Genomic DNA, 24,670 nt, shown 5'->3' with positions numbered 1-24,670 from the left:
GTTATCAATAAAGTGATTAGAGTCTCATCTCAGAGAGGTGCCGACTGAATTGTCATCATCGGTATTATGCCATCGAACAAGCGTCCCCCCCCCCCCCCCCCCCCCGAGCCGGCCGGGGAACGATATTGAGAGGCCTAATAGAGACGTGCATTTGCAAGCTTGTTAGGCATTTGCTGCATTTTGATAAGGTCCACAGCGACTACGCTCTCACTGCTGTGGGAACTCTTAAAAGTGTCAAATGATGGCGTATGTTCTGTCTAGCCCCAATTACTGTGGTTAAAAGCTCTTAATATGCATGTTAGCACCAATAACTATCAGTTAAATTAATGAATACTAAAGGAAATGTCTGCTATTGTTAATGGTTGTAATGCAATTGATTCCGTTTGAAAAATACAGAAGAACCCCAATCCATTCCAGGGTGGTCGATTGGGTCGGCTTTTGTATGAGGAAAAAAAAAAACAATACAAGTAATGAACATATTTGTTAACTGTAATGATGATTTTGAGTTGTTTTGAAAATACTTTTTTTATTGAACAGTAGAAAGCAGCAAAGAAAATGGGTGGCTGGAAATTGTATACTGGAACCTCAATTTGGCTGTACAATAACTGAGACTGTGTATAAAAACCAAAACATATGTTTCACAATAATTCCTCCAAATTTTAATCATAAAAAAATAAAAATTTCAAATGAATAATTTTAATAATTAATGAATAAATAATTTAATTAAACAGACCATTTGTGCAGCTTGAATAGGAATAGGTGCAGATTCTGGAAGATCTGTGTGGGTAATTGTGTGTAGCTGCTCTTTCGTAGTCCACAACTCAATTCAAAGGGCCGAAAATAAGCATAATAGGTCCCCTTTAAGACACTATTTTTTCGATTGATAAGCTGAAATATTCATCCAAGCAAAATAACCAAATGGCAGGAGCTTTTCTTCCTGTCACTTACACATACCAGTGGCCTGAGAAAATGATGCAGCTAAAAAAGTGTCTCAAAGGTTGTTAGCAAGCAAAAAACGAAGGCAAATGTGGGGAATGCGGTCATAAAAATATTTTTTCCAAAACTGGTTCTGGAAAAGCAGGGGTTGTGTTTTTTTTGGGTGGGGGGTCAATGCGATAATTGATATCTTAGTGTAGCATCTTATCTCGACACCGCAGTATTCTCATGTCCCAAGTTGATCATGAAGATTGTGTCTTGAAACAAGTAGACCAAATTTTAGACGTCTGATGTATGGTACAAAATGTATTCTGCCCCTTTCATACATATTGCAAGGCTTTATTCTGTGTAAAAAGACAAACATTGATTAAATGAAATCATCAGAAACCAGATGTGCTGGCACAGTTCTCCAGTGAGAAGCTATAAAAGCCACCCCCCAACCTCTTTTTAGGATGGATTTCACCAGTCATGCTATCATGAAAACAATTAGCCAATGTGCATGCATCAGCATCTTAATAATTACATATTGAGTTATTACTGAAAAACTCATAAACATATTGATTGCTTGCTTATTTCAGGAAATATGCAGAAAATACATGTCCCCCTTTTGATTAATGGTGCAGAACGTGTCACTTCATTTGTGTGTTTCGTGTGATTATAGGGAGCAGCGTTGGCTGGGAAACATGCTGGTGTGTGGAGAGGTGCTACCTCGCTCCAAGAAAAGACAAGACCAAGTGATCTTAGAGAGGAGGAAAATACTTTCCACTTAAGTGAGTAATCAACAATTTATTCTAGAGCCAGTCTGACAAATTGAAAGCCACTATAACAGTGCCTAGAACCAAAGACACTATTAACATGCCAAAGTGGTGGGCAGGTGTGTTATTATCATCCTGACTGTGCCAAGCTAACGGGTATTTTTCGACCTCCGTGTATATACAGTACACCGCCTACTAGTGCCAAATTTTAAACAGTGTTTAGTTTGGACGTAGACTAAAACAGAAAAACAAGAAAAACATTTTATGCTATAAAAATCGCACTGAACTGCTACTAAAACCAACATAAATCTACAATGTAAAATTCCATAGACAAAAAGCTTAAATAAGTCCATAACAATAAGAAACTACTTTGTTGTCATGTGGCTTGTTCAGTGCTAATTTATGGCAAAAACTACACCTCCCATAGAGTGCAGCTTCAGGGAGTAGTGAAGTGGACGCTGATATCACGTTTTAAAGTCTTACATACAGCGATCGTGTTTTGATCTGACAGATCTTAAGTATGTTGGATCAAGTGTAGAATTACTACAGTTTCTGTTTGGGCTGCTTACTATTGAAACAGTTGATTTAGCGTAGGTGGATGAGTGACGTTGGAGACTTTACATCTCAGACACTACATTAGGGGCGAAGGTATTTGGGGTGTGTCACCTGGCATTCGGAGCTAGAAAGAGTTTGTGAGCTTTTGTATTGTCAAAAAGTGACTTTAGTCTCGGACGCTACACCAACTGACGTGTTTCAAAAGGCTGGACTACTGCATAATGAAGAAGACAACTCAAGCTAATGGTCTAATTTTCCTTGGAGACGGAAGTCGCCAAGATAGAGGCAACAAAGGGAAAAGATAGACTGACAAAGTCATAACTATGTTATGATGTGGACATCTGCAACAGACTTATATACTGTATGTACAATTATGGATGCGGCTATTATACTGGTATGCTGGATATTCCGGGAATTACATTATCTTTAAAAGTCATACAAAAACCTACAACTGCTATATCACACTGTACTACTGCAGTAAGTAAAATAACCATGATTTTTTTTTTTGGTCCCCTACCCTGTAAAAATGCAAACAGATGTCATACTGAGTTGTTCTGCTTGGTGGAAATTTGCATTTTATATGTACAGCCAGCCAACAAATCATTTCCTTGGTCTGCATGATGCAACAACCAATGTTTACAGCTTCTGATGAAAGCTTGCTGCGCAAATTCTGCACTTTTCCAGGAAACATTTGAGCAGCCGTGGCATTAATAATCCATGGGATCGGTGTTCATGCGTAAATGCAGCTCACAGGCCCCATATAAGTGGGAGTCCTCAGTTGGCCACTGTTTTTTTTTTTTTGAGACCTTTCATGGGAGCTAAGCTGTGATTGATGACAGAAGGGCTGGATGGGGAGATAACAGTCCTGCTGCAGCCTGGAGGAAGAGCGCCTGATAGAAGTTCAAGAGCCGACGAGGACGGGGACAGTGGTGGGTCAGTATATTTATATAGTGTGGGACAAAATTTACAGGGTTGGAAAGTAAGTTAGCCAACCAGGAAGAACATACAGAATTGTGTCTGTGTACATAACACTTACCAAAACAGCATTTCAGCTGTATTGTTGTACTTAGCAGGTAAATTATGTACCTTTTATATGTTTGGTGATGTGTGTGATATAACAGGTCAACACTAGAGACGCTTGGCTCTACTTGCCTTGGTTTGTGGCATACATGAGAAAACCTATTGATGCTATCAGAGCTCGAGAGAAAAGCACTCAGGCTCCTTGGGAATGGTGTCCACCCATGAGGGCCACGTCAGGTGACACCAACCCACTTGTACTCTGGTTCTTTTTACTTCATGGTTCCGACATGGCTCATAACTCGGAGATCTGGAGGAAAGTGTTCAGGATTATTGGGAAAAGCAATCGTCACTCATCACGGTTATCCTATTGGAGGATACAGTGTCGCTGTGTCTTTAATTCATCCATCCATTTTCTATCCTCACAAGGGTCGCGATCATGCCAGCCAATCGCAGGGCACATATAGACAAACAACCATTCACACTCACATTCATACCTATGGACAATTTGGAGTCGCCAATTAACCTAGCATGTTTTTGGAATGTGGGAGGAAACCGGAGTACCCGGGAAAACCCACGCATGCACGGGGAGAACATGCAAACTCCACACAGAGTGTGAGCCTCCTGTGGGAGGAAACCGGAGAAAACCCACGCAACCATGGGTGGAATTGAACTCGGGTCTCCTAGCTGTGAGGCATGCGTGCTAACCACTCGTCCACCGTGACGAGTTACACCGTGACATTTAGTTTGTTCATTCATTCATTTTCTATGGCTTTTCCTCACAAGGGTTGCAGGGGTGCTGGAGCCTATCCCAGCTGTCTTCGGGCGAGAGGCGGGGTACACCCTGGACTGGTCTCCAGCCAATCACAGGGCACATATAGACAAACAACCATTCACACTCACATTCATACCTATGGACAATTTGGAGTTGGCAATCAACCTAGCATGTTTTTGGAATGTGGGAGGAAACCGGAGAAAACCCACGCAACCATGGGTGGAATTGAACTCGGGTCTCCTAGCTGTGAGGCATGCGTGCTAAACACTTGTCCACCGTGACGAGTTACACTGTGACAATTGGTTTGTAATGAAACAAAAAAAGACCTGAATACCAAAATAGTTGTGGATTATTAGATAATAGTTGATTCATTGATTAATTTTTGCAGATCTACTAGAGATCCTCGTTCTCCTGAGTTGTTGTCATGTGTTCAATGTGGAACAAGCAAGGCAAGTGACATCGGAATTTGTCTTTTTGGCTGATTAGCTGAATGTGGTGTGTACGTTACGAGTGTGTATGACACTTTGTTTATATTTGAGTATGACAACAGGAAAAAAAAAGCACACGTGATTGATGCGTGCGTGGGCTTGGTGAGTATCTGCTGGATGATATGAGATGGTATGGGGAGGGAGTGCATTTGTGGGTGATTACAGTGGGTGTGTGTTCCCGTCTGAGCGCATGTTGTTGTGTTGTTGTCCTCCCACGGCCGATTGATTAGATACCAAACGCTGCCGGCCAGGCCCTGCTGTGGATTTTTCTGCTCACATCACTCGTGACTGTCGGCAGGGTAGCTCTTCTCAAATAAAGCAACATTAGCCCAGTCATGTTTGCCTCCGAAAAAACATGAGCCTGAGATGATGAAGTTGTGCTGCCTTCCCTTACGCTGTTATATTTATATTACACGCACCACCCACCAGGCAGCCCATGCACAGTTTATAGCCTCTTTCTCATGGAGATACTGCAAAAAAACAGGGTTGTAGCAGTAGATCAGACATTTATTTGCTTGTGCCTTTCAAGCAGAACCCAGTGAAGTGAAGGGGTGGCATTAAATAAGCTCTGCTTCTTCCTACTCCTTGTTGAATTTAAACATACAGTGTTTTCATGTTTGTCTCAATCAGACTCAATCTAAAGGTGTAATAATAATAATATATATAACATTTTCCGGGCTGCACGGCGATCGAGTGGTTAGTGCGCAGACCTCACAGCTAGGAGACCCGAGTTCAATTCCACCCATGGTTGCGTGGGTTTTCTCCGGTTTCCTCCCACATTCCAAAAACATGCTAGGTTAATTGGCGATTCCAAATTGTCCATAGGTATGAATGTGAGTGTGAATGGTTGTTTGTCTATATGTGCCCTGTGATTGGCAGGCCACCAGTCCAGGGTGTACCCCGCCTTTTGCCCGAAGACAGCTGGGATAGGCTCCGGCACCCCCCTGCCACCCTTATGAGAATAAGCGGTAGAAAATGAATGAATATTAAATCAAACTAAATGTCCTGATTTCATCCTCTGAAATGTGTTTTTTTAATTTCCCTAGTCCTCCATGAAAGCAGAGCTATTATATTTGTGTTGGCTGCAAAACAAGACATCCACACATCAGTTTTGACTTTGGAAAACAATAATCGACATGTTTGCCTCTTTCTGATATATTATGGACGAAAACCACTAACTGTTTGTGTGTTTGGTTCATATTGATTTAGTCTGCCTAGGGCCTAACCGATTACTTGATTAGTGGAAACAACAAGCTTCAGATTAATCGACTAAGAAAATAATCGTCAGTTGCAGCTGTAATCTCTTGTATTGACTTTTCAAAGGAGACACGTTTTATCCGAGAGGAGACTGGTGGTGTGTGGAGAACTCTATAATGTTGACTATGAATTTTTGTCATTTCTACCCAAGTGCATCGCCAATGGAGTATCAGCTCAGTGCTTAACATCCCGGCAACTGAAGGCAGATTGGGCAGTTTATCACGTCTAACAAGGTCACAGTTGTTTAGCTTCCTTAAAACCCAGACTGCTGTGATTGGCTGGCGACCAGTCCAGGGTGTACGCCGCCTCTCGTCTAAAGTCAGCTGGGATAGGCTCCAGCATACTCCTGCGACCCTAGTGAGGATAAGCGGCATAGAAAATGGATGGATGGAAAACCCAAACTGATCAGGTACTAGAAACAGTACCTGGTTTTGCCAATGGAAAAGCATGAAAATTGAGTTTAACGTCAATGAACGTCACATTTATATTTGTACAAATTAAGATACAAATGATGCAAAAAAAAAGAGTAGGAAGAAGCAGATTTTATTTGGCTGCTTTGATGGGAAATAGTCATTATGGTGCATCTAACCTTAAAGTTCATTAATTCATTCATTTTCTACCGCTTATCCTCACGTGGGTTGCGGGGGGTGCTGGAGCCTATCCCAGTTGTACCCAGGCGGGGTACACCCTGGACTGGCCGCCAGCCAATCACAGGGCTGCCAAGGTGCTGCAATGCTGCCTGAGGAGCACAAGAGCCCAGAGGGAGGCTGACGTCATTGCAGCTCCCTCAGGCAGATCCAATGCATTATGGGAAAACTTTAAAAGATTTGTATTTTTTTCCATTGTAAACTCATATTGGTACATTCATTCATTTTCTACCGCTTATCCTCATGAGGCTTGCGGGGGTGCTGGAGCCTATCACAGTTGTCTTCGGGCGAGAGTCAGGGTACACCCTGGACTGGTCGCCAGCCAATCACAGGGCACATATAGACAAACAACCATTCACACTCACATTCATACCTATGGACAATTAGGTGTCGCCAATTAACCTAGCATGTTTTTGGAATGTGGGAGGAAACCGGAGTACCCGGAGATCGAACTCGGGTCTCCTAGCTGTGAGGTCTGCGTGCTAACCACTCGACCGCCGTGCAACCTGAAAGTTATGCAGTTTTATTTATAGGCTGACAATAAGCCTTCTATATTATAAATGTTCCTACATCTCTGACATCATCCCCTCTTTTGTGACCTTGACTTTTAACGCATTGGTGATTGCGGCTAATGATGTAAGAGTCGCAGTGGGTGGACACCATTGTTTGAAAGAGGGGCGCTCCCCTCTCTAAATCTCATCTAAGTTCTGACAGATCCAACCTGGCACGTTCCTATACCACTAGGTGACACGTTATATTTATTTCTCCTCTCCTCTCGCTTTGCTATTTACTCCATATAGCACCCTGGACCCTCAAGCTATTGTCAGTTAGTGTTCACCTCCCATGTCTGGATTTAAAAAAAAAAAAAAGGATTGAGATCAGGTTTGCTGTCAACCGGTCCTCATTTTTCATTTTTACGTTGACCTGGTCATTCTTCTCAAATGGCTTTTCTCTGCAGGTTCTTCACAGATAATGCTATGCAGTTGTGCAATTCAGAAGTCAACCAAAAGCTCCCGAGTTGCATGATACAGTTTGTTGACTCTGCTTCATTGATCAGCATTATCCCAAAATTAGAATCATAATTCTTCCTCTGTTGTTTACTGACTTGCTAATTGAGACACACAACACACTTTGGTTCCCAAAGGAGCTCAGTGTTGCGGCTGTTGCATCTCTCCAGGTCATTGGTGTGTATGTGTGTGATTGACTGGAAGAAAAGCTCTGGGGAGTAATGATGTGCGGATCGAAACCGAATACCAGCTCTTCATGCTCTAAAATCGATACTCCAATTATAATACTGATACTTTTGAGGTAATGTTTCTCTGAATTTTTCATCTCCGACTGAAGATTCGCACCCCCAACCCCCGATGCACTAATTGCATACATTTCCACACTTAACAACAGCCGCATGAAGAGGAAACATCAAATCTCCGAGCTCGGAGTCGTAAGGCCGTAGTCCCATGTGACAAAATGTAATTGCAGTGTGTGAGGCTTTTTGACAAACCTTGGAAAATTCCAAGCCTCGGCAACAACGGCATCCATTTGGATGCGATATCCTCTCACCCCATGCACAATTAATTTGATACAAGCCCCCACAACATAAATCCTGGATGATTATGCCGTATTCAGGACAAAAGGCTGTGTGACTATTTCCATCTTCTCAGGAAATTAGTTTTGTTGTATTATGTAGATGCATTCTGACGGCTGATATGTTGGAATGGGTCCCAGTTATTATTAAAGGGAAAATATATTTCTCTGTATTACAACTGTAATGGTTGCAAGTTGTCATCCGGGCTAATGGTAATGGTCATGGTATAAGTTTAACAAAGTAGCTTTTCCTCACAGTTCTTCGGACTGCGTTCCTATGGAAGAAGTAGTCAATCACACATTTTAATGGGAGTTCAAATGGGGTTAAAAAATAAGAGCAATATACTTGGTTACAATGTAGACAATGGATGGAAGAGCCCAGAATGGAAGTACACATAGTGTACATAACAGTGTGAAAGTTTAGTTTGTGTAGGAGTGAGAGTTAGCATCATCTATTGTGTGTCTCCCAGTATTTTTCCATGGCTGGTCTGTAAGTGTAGTGCAACTAGAGTTGTGCTATGTGAGTGTGTGGGTCAAGAAGACGTCAATAAGAAGCTACCAAACTGAAAAATGACAAATAGACTCAATCTTAAGGTGTAATAGTAATATCCTATGTTACATTGAGGGCTGCACGGTGGGCGAGTGGTTAACGTGCAGACCTCACAGCTAGGAGACCCGAGTTCAATCTCACCATCGGCCATCTCTGTGTGGAGTTTGCATGTTCTCTCCGTGCATGCGTGGGTTTTCTCCGGGTACTCCGGTTTCCTCCCACATTCCAAAAACATGCTAGGTTAATTGGCGACTCCAAATTGTCCATAGGTATGAATGTGAGTGTGAATGGTTGTTTGTCTATATGTGCTCTGTGATTGGCTGGTGACCAGTCCAGGGTGTACCCCGCCTCTCGCCGGAAGACAGCTGGGATAGGCTCCAGCACCCTTGCAACCCTCGTGAGGATAAGCAGTAGAAAATGAATGAATGAATGAACTCATTACTAGGCTGCATGGCGACCAAGTGGTTAGCGTGCAGGGCTCACATTTAGGAAACCTGAGTTCAATTCCACCCTCGGCCATCTCTGTGTGGAGTTTGCATGTGCTTCCTAGGTGTGGGTTTTCTCCAGGTACTCTGGTTTCCTCCCACATTCCAAAAACATGCTAGGTTAATTGGCGACTCCAAATTGTCCATAGGTATGAATGTGAGTGTGAATGGTTGTTTGTCTACCCCGCCTTTCGACCTAAGACAGCTAGGGTAGGCTCCTGCACCCCCGCGACCTGCAAAATGAATGAATGTACCAATATGAGTTTACAATGAAAAAAATACAAATCGTTTAAAGTTTTCCCATAATGCATTGCATCTGCCTGAGGGAGCTGCAATGACGTCAGCCTCCCTTCTGGGCTCTTGTGCTCCTGAGGCAGCATTGCAGCACCTTGGCAGCCCTGTGATTGGCTGGCAACCAGTCCAGGGTGTACCGCGCCTCTTGCCCGAAGACAGTTGGGATAGGCTCCAGCACCCCCGCGGCCCTCGTGAGGATAAGCGGTAAAAAATGAATGAATGAATGAATGAATGAATGAATGAAGTAAAGTAATGAAACGGCTCCACTGGCCATTGTTTTTTTTCTCATCTTTTTTCTACTAAGCAACATGATTGGTCAAAATGTGTTGTGTAATGTTTTGTTGATATTGTGTTGTTTCACTGTAAATAATTGGACGTACTAATCAAAATGTAAATGTAATTGTACAGCAAATCCCCCCCCGGTGTATCTTTTTCCCGAAGAACGCAATTAAAAGCCCAGTCGATGGTACTGGAAAGTGGCCAGCTGTTGTGGGTTAATAGATGGACTTGGCCAGACGTCTGCGAGGTGACCGCTAGGCTGGCAGCCGGCTGGGATAAGGTTGCACATTGTAAGTGGACATGCACTCCGCTTCCCCGGCTGTGTAGTTGTCAGGGGAGATGATAAAGCACCTTGACTCTCTCCTCCCCACGTATCCCCTGTCCTCGCATCTCCCCTTTTTATCCTAACCTTCCTCGCCCCCTCTTTCGCTGTCCACCAAGGCCAAAACAAGTACAGTGCTGACACGTGGGGGACGATTTGGCAGACTTTAGACCCTGGAGTGAAGCGTCTCTATTGACTCGGGGACGGGGGTGCTCCAACAACGGAATAGATAAAATAACAGAATACGTACAGGCTCCAATAACTATGGTGCTAAGTCAGATATGATCCACTTTGACCAGGAATGACACAGCATACTAAATATACATGCATCACAGTGTCCTATATAATCACTCGCTTTGACCTGGTTGCAACTATTTCTTACGTTAGCATCACTTTTATTTGGCATTTGACCCCCTTTTTTATTTCCAGAAAAAGAGCACAAGATGACTCAGTGTCATTATGCTCAGTCAGACGAACATGTTGAAAGCAACACAAAGGAATAACAGCGGAACCTTTACCCTTCAGCGTTTCCATCCTGAATGTTACACCAGACCTTGCCAAATCTGGTCAGCATCTGAAGGTTTAATTCTACAAGTGTGTTTTGCTTTTTCTTTGAATTTTTGCTGGATGCCACCATAATACCAGAAGGGTACCAGTGGTGGCACTTCCGTCTACAGCAGGGTTGGGCAAATATTTTGACTCGAGTTTGTTAACTCAATGCAGTCCGGGGGATCAGAATATATGTTCTGATCCAGGGGACCAGAACATATATTTAAAACACACACACACACACACTATGTTATGCTTATAATTTTCATTGATTTTTTTTTGTCTAATTTTAAGTGTTAAGTGTTGTATGTTCTCATATGGGGCGGCGCGGCGGTCGAGTGGTTAGCGCGCAGATCTCACAGCTAGGAGACAAGGGTTCAATTCTACTTTCATTGTCAATCGATTAAAATATTTGATCATGATTAATCACATTTCCGGCCATTAGCACTGATGTTGTGGTTTTATCAGAACTGGCAAAATCGAAGAACGCTATCAATCGATTAAAATATTTGATCGTGATTAATCACATTTCCAGGCCATAGTTAACTCACAATGAATTGCATTTAATCGCAGACGGAAATACGTTTTTATCTATAATAAGTGGGTACCTCACAGCTAGGAGACAAGGGTTCAATTCCACCCTTGGCCATCTCTGTGTGGAGTTTGCATGTTTTCTCCGGGTACTCCGGTTTCCTCCCACATTCCAAAAACATGCTAGGTTAATTCCAAATTATCCATAGGTATGAATGTGAGTGTGAATGGTTGTTTGTCTTTATGTGCCCTGTGATTGGCTGGCGACCAGTCCAGGGTGTACCCCGCCTCTCGCCCGAAGACAGCTGGGATAGGCTCCAGCATCCCCCCGCAACCCGTGAGGATAAGTGGTAAAATGAATGTTCTCATGTCTCTTTTCAAGAGCAATTTAAACATCCGACCAATGTTATTTAATTTTTATGACTTGCAAGTCATGTTAAAAGTTAAAATACTTAGAAAGCAACTGGCGGGCCGGATTCAATCACTTAGTGGGCTGTATGTGGCCCCCGGGCCGTAGTTTGCCCACCACTGATCTCCAGTGTTAGGTAGGTAGGTAGGTATTATTATTAGGTATTATTAGGTATTATTATAGCACCCTTATATTCGGTCTCATAGATTCTCATAGCAGGCCAACACTCACATAGCACAATCAGAGTTGAGCAGCAGGTACATATGACTGATGGACCAAATATATATTGTTGCCAAATATTTTGCTCTTATTTTTTTCTGATTTTTTGAAAACCTGATAAATTTTGTCATCATTGACTACTTTTTCTATGGCATCGCAGTTCAAAGAAGCAGGAAGAAAGGCTACAGACAATAGCCGACAGTTGGATTTAGGTTTATTGTACGACTGCTCATATACTTCCTTTGGCACTTTGGCACACAAGTGCGACTAGGCGACCGTAGTGAGGATAAGCGGCATAGAAAATGGATGGATGGATATTTGGAACTAAACTATGTGTGTGCATGTGTTAAATTTTCCCAACAATTCCTAACCTTCTGCATGCTACACTCCTCCAATGCTCTTCCACATCCTCCTTGAGTGTGTTACTACATGTTAAAACTCCATGCCAAGTTCTTATAAAATGCAGTGCTGCCATCCTGTGGCTGAAAACTGCATCATCTGTGTCATCATCTCTTTTTGCCTTTAGCGTGAAAAAATGTGAAATATGTTTTCGGCAACGAGCGTTCAAGTTTAAAAAATAGTATATATAAATATTTTCTATTGAATGAGTTAAAAAGCACGAAGTCATTAAACGCAGCATGTTTGGCACATGCATACTTTTAGTTTTATTCAATTTTTTTTACACTTGTATGACGGTTAAAAACAGCATGATGCAAAAAGTTGATTTTCGTAAAGGCTGTATTTCTGACATAAGCCATTAAAGGATGAGTACTTTTATTTTAATTTTATTAAGGGTTGGCATTAATTAGGACAAGCAGTAGTACAGAAATGAAGAAAGTTGTTCACTCTCTCCTTGGCACTTTTATGACTGGTTAAAAAGATACATCTTCCTTAAATGATACACGCATCGTCAAATGATGAGTAATTTTGTTTCATTTTAGTTTTACTGAATGATATTATACTGCCTTTGACTTCATTTTAAACTTGTTTTATACCTAAAAACATTACGACACTTCCTTTAAAACCAAATGTCTGACATGCATCACAAAGGGTGACTTTAACAATACAGCCTTCAACTTAGCTTTACACAGTTAAACATGCTGAAAAACATTGTTAATATAATTTTAATGACAGCGACAATTTGACCATGGAATGGATTCATTACATTTCTATTAATCTTTAATGGAGAAACATTGTTTTTCTTAGAAAAAGTCATTTATTATAATTTGCTTGTTTTTTTGTTTTTTTTTTATGGATATCCATTATCTAACCAGCGGTATTTGTGTGTGCATATATTACAGCATCGTGTCTTGAAATAAACATTGACTATTTTCAAGAGAAAATCTTATAAATATTGCTTCAAATATTTCATGCACAACTGTTTTAATAATGTTGAGCATATTGGTGAAAAAAATAAATAAAAATAAGATTATGGCAGTCAATACTTGACTGAAATATTTAGCAACACTGTTTACTCATTCAGTAAGCTCGGTCTACATGAGCAATCTTTATAAATATAACGCCTCAAAATGTTCCGCAATGTGATTGATTGAGAGGCACAAAATGCAGATTTTTCCATCTAAAAGGCACAAGTCTTTAATTATGTATGTGAACACTGCCTCCGCTCAATAATTTACTGTATATAGCCAAACAAATGATGGATTGGGGCTTCAAATGTATTCACTCTCCAAATGTAGAATAGAGGGAAGTCCGACGTAGGTAAGAAGGGCAATGAATTCCAAGTAATGCTTGCAGAGAGCCTAAAGTTAAAAGGCGTGCATGCTGTATTAATTTACCGGTCACGCTTGGTGAAAACCTGCATTGCATTACCGGACTTCAATCTGTCACAAAATGCCTTGGGTGTGTCAAATGCAGCTTTAGAATGGTGGAAGAAGTTTTTGGGTGCTGTGTCCTGAAAGCTCGAAAACGTGGTAATGCGGTAGGAAAGAGGCGGATTCTTGCAAGCTACGACTGACTTTGCACTGGCCTGATTAGTATTCTATTTACAGCACAGAGGACTTTGGTTTAAATTTATCCAGCAGGAAGGGGAAAAAAAAGGAAAAGGGCTCGCCCTTCCAACTCGGGAACAGAGCTGACTGGACCCAAACCGCTCTTTTCTTGTAGAGGGACGGAGATTTGTGGGGTTTTATTCTGCCTCGGTGCTGTGATTTTTGGCACTTGAGTAAAAAGTCCTGTGTCTGGACTTGACGCGTGCTTCTAATGACATGCCACGGTGCTGCTGGCAAGATGCTTTAGGCTCACATTTGAAACCAACACGGCCTTAGAACTGTAACGCCGGGATCCAACTCTTGGATGCAAAACATCAGTCATACGTTTCAACTTGTGTGGTGTTTGCAGAGGTGCTTTAATCAGGGGCAGGAATAAAAAATGCAAAGCAAAAGATCTCAAAAGCCTTGATATGTTGACTTGATTTGACCAAAAGCTTCAGCTGTACATTTAACTACCACTAATGTCGGAATAGGGGCTGCACGGTGGACGAGTGGTTAGCGCGCAGGCCACACAGCTAGGAGACATGGGTTCGATTCCACCCTTGGCCACCTCTGTGTGAAGTTTGCATGTTCTCCCCGTGCATGCGTGGGTTTTCTCCGGGTACTCCGGTTTCCTCCCACATTCCAAAAACATGCTAGGTTAATTGGCGACTCCAAATTGTTCATAGGTATGTCGGTAGAATGTTTTTTCTATATGTGCCCTGTGATTGGCTGACGATCAGTCCAGGGTGTACCCCAAAGACAGCTGGGATAGGCTCCAGCACCCTCGTGAGGATAAGCGTTAGAAAATGAATGAATGAATTATTCATTCAAATCCATCAACTGAGTAGTTTTACTTCATTTTAGTTTCATTTAGGTTCATTAAAAAGCTCTTCACTCAATTTTTGCTACATGTATGCCAGCACATATCCCTTAAATGCTACATGTCTGACAAGCATCAAACAAAGAAAGAGTAATTTTCTTTTGTTTTAGTTTTATTTTCACTCACTTTTTGACCCTTTTATGACAGTTAAGAATATTACAAAGCACATATGTAAAGTCATCAAAACAGGGGGGCCCCCAACCACTGGGATAAATTCATTGGTGAGGTCGAACTGGTAAAATGTAATTTCATGCAAATGCATATCAAGTATTGATTGTGTGATTTTTTTTTTTACAGATGAATTTAATGAATTGAATGAATGAAATCAATGAATGAATGAGACTGAGGGCAGCAAAAAACGGAGTGCTGCAGTTAAATGGAGACTGGGGACTCAGTCCTGGAAATAAGAAAGAAATAGCACCTGGTAGTACCTGCTTTTGTCAGGGCATCAAACCATACTATTATCATCCAAAGGTGAATCAGTATTGACTTGTCGGTTTTGACAGAACATGAGCCGCTTCTGTGACAGTGATAAAAACTACTTAAAGCATAATACATAACATATTTAAATTCTCAGTGTTTGAAACGTGTCTTCCATTATTTTAGTTCCATTTAGATTTATGATCACGATCACTCAACAGCAGGGAGAAAAACAAGATTCCTCATTGACAAAGAACGGTTAAAGATTGGTCAAAATCAACACAACCCCTGATATGACCATTGAACCCATTTTGTGTTGGATATCCGGCGAAATGATCCCTGCTTTGATACAGCCAGAGAATAATAATCCCTGATCGTGTGAAGGAACATGATCCTGGCCATGTGACTTTTGACCTTAGATAACTTCGCCATCTGGGCCCAAGATAAAACATTAATCCCTGGGAATTCTGAAGAAGATTGGTTGAAAATTGGAACTGGGGAGAAGCGCAAAAAAAAAAGATCATGAAATGATTTGACCTCGTTGATCTTAGCTAGCTCAGCGTCAGATATAGTTAAAAATGAATAGCTGTTACTACAGTATTGCTTCCACAAAGAAGTACTGTCCGGTTTCCTTACATTTCTTCCTTTTTCTGATGTCAAACTTTATAAAAGATGACCCGGGTCTGACTCTAGTACTAGAGTCGTAGTAGTTTGGAACATGTTCATACAATGCTATACGACCAAAGGTTGAAGACAAAGCCTGTGTTGTGTACCCTAAACCAAGGGTAGATCCAGTACCACAAACCGACCTTAAGGAGACACATTTTATCCAAGAGGAGACTGAGGGCATCTCTGTGTGGAGTTTGCATGTTCTCCCCGTGCATGCGTGGGTTTTCTCCGGGTACTCCGGTTTCCTCCCACATTCCAAAAACATGCTTGGCTAATTGGCGACTCCAAATTGTCCATAGGTATGAATGTGAGTGTGAATGGTTGTTTGTCTGTATGTGTTTTGCTTTTTCTTTGATTTTTTGCTGGATGCCACCATAATACCAGAAGGGTACCAGTGGTGGCACTTCCGTCTACAGCAGGGGTGGGCAAATATTTTGACTCGTGGGCCGCATTGAGTTAATAAAATTGTCTGAAGAAGCTGCAATGACGTCAGCCTCCCTTCTGGGCTCTTGTGCTCCTCAGGCAGCATTGCAGCACCTTGGCAGCCCTGTGATTGGCTGGCGACCAGTCCAGGGTGTACCCCGCCTTTCGCCCCAAGACAGCTGGGGTTGGCTCTTGCACCCCCGTGACCTTCATGAGGATAAGCGGTAAAAAATGAATGAATGTACCAATATGAGTTTACAATGAAAAAAAAATACAAATCTTTTATTGCATCTGTCTGAGGGAGCTGCAATGACGTCAGCCTCCCTTCTGGGCTCTTGTGCTACTCAGGCAGCATTGCAGCACCTTGGCAGCCCTGTGATTGGCTGGCGACCAGTCCAGGGTGTATCCCGCCTCTCGCTCAAAGACAGCTGGTATAGGCTCCAGCACCGCAACCCTTGTGAGGATAAGCGGTAAAAAATGAATGGAAAAAAACGGAGTGCTGCAGTTAAATGGAGACTGGGGATTCAGTCCTGGAAATAAGAAAGAAATAGCACCTGCTAGTACCTGCTTTTGTCAGTGGAAAAGCAAAAGCAGAGAAGCACCGGTGACCACACAAAGAGTGTGACAGTAGCTTTTAGTCAAATCATGTCACGAACACAACTCAATCAGAGTGTCCAAATCTTTGCATTGATCTGATAAAGCTGGCCAACCTTCACATCAATCATTTCAGTGACACTGGCACCGTGTGTGGTGGATTAAAAAAAAAAAAAAAAAAAGACAATTTTTTTTCCTTCTCTTGCCGCACATCATCACCGCTAAATGCAGCAATAGTAGATGAAGGAGGGAAATCCAATAAAGTATAAAATGGATGGAAAATACAGCCAGTGGCTGTCACAAAAGTTCACAGTGAGTTTATCATCACAACATTTCGCTCCTGCTCCAAAATGGAGTCTCGCTATCAAGAGCTGTTTAGACCTGCTGCGGTGCGGTCGGCAGCCGCGGCTCGCTGGAGTGCTTTTCCGTCAAGTAAATGAGATTTCTAAATTAAACTGCAACGCTAAATTGTTTCTTTCTGTAGTTTCCCCCTTAATACTGTGAGCACACACCACCTCCCGCAAAGTCCGACAATTATTCCGGCAGTTTCCGAGGCACGGAAGCACACCGACGCGCTTCTTTTGACAATGCGGCTTGAAAGGAGGAGAGTGGAAGAAGGCGGGTTTGGGTGAGCAAGAGCGACAAATGTTACCTCAGTTTCTCTTCCTGCCTTTGAGTTGGTTCTCTCTTTTAATTGTCAATCCGACATCAAGGACGCAAAGACTGAAAGACGTACTTTGAATAGAAACCTAATGAATAAAATCTTCATGTATCAAAAGGATTTGGAATAATTGAAGATAAATGGCGCTGAGATTTGATTCTTGTTGACTTTACTGCACTAGGCTGCACTAGCTCTCAGATTGATACCCAGCAAGTTCGGAAACATCTGACGCAGCCTTAAAGGGGGACCTTTATGCTAATTTTTCGGCCCTTTTGTATTGGGTCATGGACTCCTATAGAGCAGCTACACACAATAACCAGCACAGAAAGCGTTGCAGTACTTCCAGAATTTGCACCTATTCACCTGTATTTCTTTGGATTTCGTTGGTTCCCGCAAAAAAACTCTGTTTTAATGTATTCCACCCATGACACACCCACTCCGCTGTGGTTGGTCATACTGCCAGTGAATAGAAAGAGTTCCGGTTTGTGCCGCCAACTTTATAAGACTTGATAAATGGTACAAGAGTTGATAATAAACAGCGATTTATTTTTTTAAATGTCCGCTTTTAACATACAGCCATATATGTTGGATCCCGAATCCGATCCGGAATTAGAGACTGGACAGTCCGAAGTGCACTCATTTATTCTATTTACATATTCATTCTACCGCTTATCCTCACGAGAGCCTATCCCAGCTGTCTTCGGGCGAGAGGCGGGGTACACCCTGGACTGGTGGCCAGCCAATCACAGGGCACATATAGACAAACAACCATTCACACTCCCATTCATACCTATGGACAATTTGGAGTCGCTAATTAACCTAGCATGTTTTTGGAATGTGGGAGGAAACCGGAGTACCCGGAGAAAACCCATGCATGCACGGGGAGAACGGGGTGGAATTGAACTCGGGTCTCCTAGCTGTGAGGCCTGTCCGAAGTTTGTCAAGAAAAAAGCTTTAGCATTTAGCAGTGTGAAATGCCGTTCACAGATTTTTACGCTTGGGGGAGAGTAGAGATTTTATATATAAGGAAGTCCGTCCCTCTGTGACATCACAAAGGGGCAGTTTTACCACGCCTTTTGATACGGAGCGTTTTGACCCATCCCAAACTTCTTTCAAGGATCACTTCCAAATGCGCAAACCGAATTATCTCAAACTCTGCCATTGTTTAACACAAGAATATAATATTCTAACTACATTTATAGGTCAAAAAAGTGGAAAAAGCACAATAGGTCTCCTTTAAAAATAGTGGTTTCAAAGCCATTCCGCTATATTCACATAAAAAAAACCCAAAATAATGTTTAAACAGACAAGACAAACGGTAATTAAGGAACCCAGTAACCTGTCACCCTGCTGGAGCTTGCATGAACAAACCCCTAGAAGGCAACAGATTCTGTAACAAAGCCTATAAACTTGTGAACTAATGAGGGCAATTAATACACTATGTCACATGTTAGTTTGAGGGCACATTAGTTGGGAAATGAAGTACAACAGCTGTACTTTGTAAGTCATTACAATAACCGACAATAAAAAATAACCTTGGCCTCTGTGTAGGCTTTAAAGTGAGCTTGAGCAGTGCTGAGACTGGCGCTCAGCATGGTGCAGTGTTTGTACTTCGCATCGGTCCCGGCCACCAGCAGCTAGTGCCTCATTGAACTCCTTCCTAATACCCAAAGTCGAGGTACCCTGCAGTCAAATGGAGGCGCAGCAAGCAGCCCACCTGTGACGAAGGGGTGCGACTTAGGGACCGTCAACATGAATATCTGAGCAACAAGTTCTTTCAAGATTACAAGACTTCAAGCTTGCCAGTGAAAATATTAAGTTTGGTTAAAGGAAAGTTTTGAGTCGAGGTGAACTCGAGTCAACCCGACGCCTTAAAAAATGATGCAACATTTTATCATCTGATGTTCCATCTATGCATCAGTTATTTTGCTATACCACTTTTTTCACACATCGGATTTTATCCGTTATAAAAAGGCACTTCCTTGACTATGTTTCCAATGTACCTGGACGCGCAGGCAATACTGCAAATGCTGCAAATGACGTCGTATAGCGGCCTGTCACGATTCGGCGAATCAGAGCGCCACGATGCGGCCATCCAATATATGGGAAATTTAATGGAAATGCATTGGAACGGGACTGGAGATTTTGTCCGAAATAGGCGAAATCCGTTATAAAAAAATCTGATATATGCAATGAATTTTTATTGGAAATGCATTACAGAAAAATCGGTTCTTTTTTATCTGTCCGTTGTGAGCGAATTTCTGATATATCCGAGTCCGATATATATCCGAGGTTTACTGTATAAGAAATCCTAAGAAGTTATTTACTGAAATGACAACCATATGATATCCATCCTAAGACCATCTTCCAAAGTACAAAGAATGCTACATTCTTAACATAAATATTCCGTAATTTCCGGATTTGACCATCCAGGCATGCTGCTGTCACCTCTAAAGACTCCCAACATAACTCTGGAGGAAAGGGGAGCAAAACATGAATGTTTGGATTCATTTTTGTATTGGAAAGGTTTTCGTACTAGCAATAGCCACGTTTACATGGACCCAATTTGATTCGGTTTATTTGCGCAAATGGAAAAACTGAACCTTTGTATACACCTCATTCCGAAAGAAAAGTGCCAATCCGAATGAATATATAATCGGATTCCCAGGGGTGGAATATTCCTTTCCCTAATCCGATTGAGGTATCTTGTACATGCTCAAACGGAAAATTGTCACACTGCGTTCTTCTTTGTCGTGTTTTTCTTCTTCTGTTGTTTATTGACGGTTGGCAAGCAGCTTTCGGTGTGCATTACCAGTTTTGTCCAGTTTTTATTTAAAAAGAAAATATATATCTATATAAAAAATGTCCCAAGTTTAATTATAAAATATTAGCAAGTTTGAATTTGATAAATGCTCAGATATGACGTAACACGCAGCTCGAGTTTTAAAAATGGAGGCGAGCAATCGGAAATCGGCAATCGTCGAGAAATCGGCACTGAACTGAAAGTTTGTTTTTGATTCAAACTAAATTTCAATACTGGACGAACAAAAAACTGGCAATACGGAGTTATTCCAAAAAGTGAAAGAAAAATTCCGGGGAAGTCGGTATCACGTGATGTTGGTGTTTACGTATTACTGGGCATGCCCTATTCACTATTCTGGTTGATTATAGCGGCGCATGTAGGCAAGAGATTGGAATATTCCTTTCCATGTATACCATTGTTTTCGGAAAAGTCCTTCGGAAAGAGGAAAAACTCATGTAAACGAGGCTAATGTCATTTGAGTTTGAGCCTGTTAAACCGAGTTCATCCATCGATTTAAGGCAACCAAAACAGTACCACAAGATACTGACAAGACAACCTTGTATTTAGTGCAGTATGAAAACCCTGCAGCAACGTGGAGACTGTAGTATTTCTGATGACAATATTCTACCCCCTTATACTCTATTATATAAAACCCGCTCCGGGCTCTTTTATGGAGTCAAACTATCTGCTGCTTATGTCAAACTTGAGTACCAAACACAAAAAAAAGAGTTTAAAAAGTCCAGTAAATGATATGTCTCTCATCCCAAATCCGCTCCATTCTGGAAAGAGCCGCCCGATACAAAGTTTATCAATGCTATTAAACTTCCATTCAACACTTTGTGTCAGTTTCTAAACTAAACAGAGTTGACTAAGAAGTGAAGCTCAGTGAGGATGAGATCCCTCTTTTTGGGGGGGGGGGGGAAGGAATCAAAATGGGCCAATATAATGGAAACTTAGCTATGCATACAAATCACTGTGGGACTTGCTTGCAGGCAAAAAGAGAGACGGGCGAGCGAGGGTGTCCTGATCTGAGAGAAAATCTTTTAATAAGAAAGGAAAGTGAAGTTTTCATTTATGTGACACTTGTCCAGAAATGTATTCAGAGGCTTATGGGGATGTTAGTGTGTGGGAAAATTTGAATAATGTGCATAAAGAGTATAACCGTCACCCTCATGCATGTCATAGTACAAATATAAGCACGCTCTGTTTTTTTTTTTTTTACATTATTTTCATCTTTATTTAAAACCTGTAAACGAGGCGGACTTGGTTACTACTGTATATTATTAAGATGACATTTCATTATAGATTATAATATCGGATTTTTTAAGATGCATTGATTAATATAGTGATGTATCAGTGGGCCTGGAAAGATAATATATGTAATAATAATTTACACAAACAAACATAATAAACAAACATAATAAATTAAGCATCCAACCTTAAGTGAATTGTCCAGCTAGCTAGCATGCACAGCTAGCAAGTACTGCACTAGCTAGCGCATAGCAAAGAGACTGAATGATTGACAGGAGGTTTCACTCGCTCCGTTCAATCTACTATAGAATCAACTGCCAAGGTTTTGAGACAGATTTACAGAGTGAAACCTCTTGTCATCTAGCCAGTTCGGTAAAGAGAGGAGGAAAACATACTTATATAGAGGCCGGAAAAATGTGCTTGTTTTTACTATCTTGCGGTTAATTGATTTACTGATTATGATGACAGATACTCATTGGATGATAGATGTAATTTAAAGTCATTTGTCAAAGGTTAAAACATTTTTTTATTCTATTCTATTATTGTCCTATACTTAACTTACTATTATTCAGATGCTCCCTGGTAAAATAAAATATTTAAGTAGAATACTGAAAAAAATATATGAAAATTTTGAAACATCTAAAAAACAAATTGGATAATACAATCATTAAAAAAATAATGTAATGAATGTTAAAATGTCTTCTGAATAATTGTCATTCATTGTTTTATGAACTCGATAACATGACACATTTTTTATATTGTACAATATATTTAATACTTTTTCTAAATAAATAAATTTAATAAATAAATAAAATGTTTTATAATATATTTTTGTCTTTTTTAAATACTTAAATCTATTTTTAAAATAATTTTAAATATTCAAATTATTATTATTATTAATAATAATAATAATAATGTGTGTATGTATTTGTGTTTTTGTTTTTTACTTATTAAGGATATGCAATTTATTCCTTTATTATTATTATTATTATTGTTGTTATTGTTATTAATATTAATTATAGTAATTAAAAATAAATATAGAAATAATTATATTAATTATTATTAATATTATTATAATAAAATGAATAAATTATATATGCTACAAAAATAAAAATTATTTCGTCTACCATTGTCATTTTCTGCACTTGCTTGTTTGTGTTTTTTACTTATATTTTAGATATGTAAAACAAGCAAGTGTAGAAAATGACAATGGTAGAGGAAATATTTTATTTTAATTATTATTAATAATAATAATAATATTAGTAATGATAATAATAATAATAAAGGAATACAAATAAAATGCTACAAAAATAACAAATATTTCCTCTACCATTGTCATTTTCTGCACTTGCTTGTTTTACATATCCTTAATAACTAAAAAACAAAAACACAAATACACACACACACACACACACACACTAAATAAAAAGAAATCTCCAGAACACCAAGGAGAAAAGTAATATGACATCCTGTTAGACAGTTAAGACAGCCCATTTCGTGGTTCTTCATTGTTTTGTTTTTTTTTTAAGATAGAGAGCACTCTATAGAGTAATATTGGCACAAGAAAAATGAAGTTGACCCTTCATCGGGGCAAAGAAACCAGGATTGTGAAATTCAAAAAACATGCTAGTTGCGAATGTGTGCACACAGATGGATGAGGGCAACTTAGCGCTCAGATGTGAACCCTCGAATTTACGGTCTAGCAAGCGTGCTCGGCTCTTGTCAGCTCCCAACACAGATGCCAAAGTGACAGGTGGTAAATAGCTAGACCCAGTTCTGGATTGTCGTGCATCTGCGTCCGGCTCTCAGCTATAGAATTATGGGATGAACTGCTGACCCTGTGGCTCAGTCACCCCGAAGAGAAGCATACCTCCCTCCGGCACTCTGCACTCGGGACCTAGCCCTGAAAATCAACGCTTGTCTGCATGCGGAGAGATATGTCTTCTCTCCGTGTCTCTCTTTTATTTCATTTTCTCCCTGTGCCCGCCTGTGGAGGAGCACGTATTCCATGCCAAATGACCGTAAAAGTCGCCCTATGATACGATGAATGTTGGTATGGTGAATATTTAGCAACCCCCGTTAAGAATCAGTGTTGGAAAATAATTAGATTATACGCCTTGGCTACTGTGGTTAAGGTACGATTTAGCTTAGGTACAAATGTATTATGTGACTTTTCTGAATAATTGTCTATGATTTAATTGATTTAGACTTTTTTCGCTGTAAAAATCCCAAAATGCATCACAGCAAAAGCAAGTGACATCGCTACTGTTACTGATCAGGTACTGGCACAATGGGTTCATTCATGCATTCATTTTCTACTGCTTATCCTTACAAGGAACGCAGACAAGAGTCAAAAAGTGAGTGAAAATAACTAACTAAAACTAAAACAAAAGAAAATTACTCTTTCTTTGTTGATGCTTGTCAGACATGTAGCATTTAAGGAATGTGTGCCGTCACACATGTACCAAAAAGTGAGTGAAGAGCTTTTTAATGAACCTAAATAAAACTAAAATGAAATAAAACTACTCAGTTGATGGATTTGTCCATTCTGACATTATTAACGCTTATCCTCACGAGAGACGCGGGGATGCTGGAGTCTATCCCAGCTGTCTTCGGGCGAGAGGCGGGGTACACCCTGGACTGGTCGCCAGCCAATCACAGGGCACATATAGACAAACAACCATTCACACTCACATTCATACCTATGGACAATTTGGAGTCGCTAATTAACCTAGCATGGATTTGGAATGTGAAAACCCACGTATGCAAGGGGAGAACATTCAAACTCCACACAGAGATGGCTGAGGGTGGGATTGAACTCGGGTCTCCTAGCTGTGAGGTCTGCGCGCTAACCACTTGTCCGCCGTGCAGTCCCAGTGTTTTTGTGTGTGGAAAAAGAACATGTTTTTCCTCCCAAAGTTCATCCACCAAGTATTTTTAGGTGGTAGAGTGGTCGTCTCCCAACCTGAAGGTTGTGAGTTCGATCCTGACAAAGTATCTTTGGGCAACCAGTTGCTCCCGATACTGCATCATCAGTTGGTAAATGTGCTAACAGATACACAAGTCAAAGACCTGGGTGTAAGTCTGGGTAATGGAGGCAGCAGTCTCAGTCGGGAAGTCCAGACTCCGACTCTGGCCACCTCTTCCAGTTCTACCAGGAGAACATTGAGGTGTTCCCAGGCTAGCTGTCCGTCCAGTGTGTCCTAGGTCTGGACATGCCAGCAGGCTTTCAGACTCGGTCAAAACCCAAATCTTATGACCATCGGTGAGTGTAGGAACATAGATTGTCCGGTAAATTGAGAGCTAAGCCTTCGGTCTCAGCTCTC

General features: G+C 41.0%; 2 protein-coding genes across 4 annotated transcripts in view; one reads left to right on the top strand and one right to left on the bottom strand.

The window, feature by feature from the left end:
• The window catches only part of loxl1 (lysyl oxidase-like 1), a 223,809-nt gene that overhangs the window by 20,912 nt on the left and 178,227 nt on the right, over positions 1-24,670 (top strand). For both annotated transcript variants that reach the window (XM_058088442.1, XM_058088443.1), the window contains one exon: positions 1,598-1,706. The gene's annotated coding sequence lies outside the window, so the exon portion shown is untranslated. The remainder of the gene's footprint in view (positions 1-1,597; positions 1,707-24,670) is intronic.
• Positions 1-24,670, bottom strand: part of insyn1 (inhibitory synaptic factor 1) — an 82,811-nt gene that overhangs the window by 24,841 nt on the left and 33,300 nt on the right. The gene's annotated exons all lie outside the window — the stretch shown is intronic.

This window comes from Doryrhamphus excisus, chromosome 12 (assembly GCF_030265055.1).
Source record: "Doryrhamphus excisus isolate RoL2022-K1 chromosome 12, RoL_Dexc_1.0, whole genome shotgun sequence".
NCBI lineage: Eukaryota > Metazoa > Chordata > Actinopteri > Syngnathiformes > Syngnathidae > Doryrhamphus > Doryrhamphus excisus.
The sequence above is the reverse complement of the archived record's forward strand: the minus strand, read 5'-3'. Positions and strand labels throughout refer to the sequence as shown.